The sequence below is a fragment of the Zootoca vivipara genome, chromosome 12 (assembly GCF_965207765.1).
Source record: "Zootoca vivipara chromosome 12, rZooViv2.hap1.1, whole genome shotgun sequence".
Classification (NCBI taxonomy): Eukaryota; Metazoa; Chordata; class Lepidosauria; order Squamata; family Lacertidae; genus Zootoca; species Zootoca vivipara.
The window spans coordinates 49,486,653-49,487,184 of NC_142595.1; positions in this window are offsets into that span (position 1 = coordinate 49,486,653).

Below are 532 nucleotides of genomic sequence, written 5' to 3' on the forward strand. Positions count from 1 at the left end.
TAAGTAGAAGAATTAGAAGACATGGCCACCCAGATCCTTGCTGCGATGGCAGAGTTGGCAGTGAAATCTCTCCAAGGGTTGTGAGGCCCAGTTCTGGTTCCAGACTGGATTAGTGCTGCAGCATGATCTGGCAACATTGGGCATTATCCTGGCAACCCATCAGCGTCTGGAAATACGTTCCAGCAGCAGTTGGTATCGCATGCTATGAACCCAGCCAATCAGATTACGCAGCATGGTATGCTTGCTTCAAAACCCTGTGAGAATTACCCATGTCAAGATTGCAGAGTCAAAGATTCGAGGTGGGGAGTCCTCTGGTCTTGTAATAATTTGTTACTGATTTATTTTTTTAATCTTCCCTGCGGATAAAAGGAAGCCAGCTTTGCCCGCAGCCCCTGGTCTCGAACCTAAGATCTCCTAGCATCTGATAAAGCTCCGGTGAAGTGAAACGTCCCGCCCGCCTGCATGAACTTGCACCTGTCCCAGGTGAGCTTGCGTGGGAGTCAGGAGGGGGCGACTTGTGGTTACTCCCAAA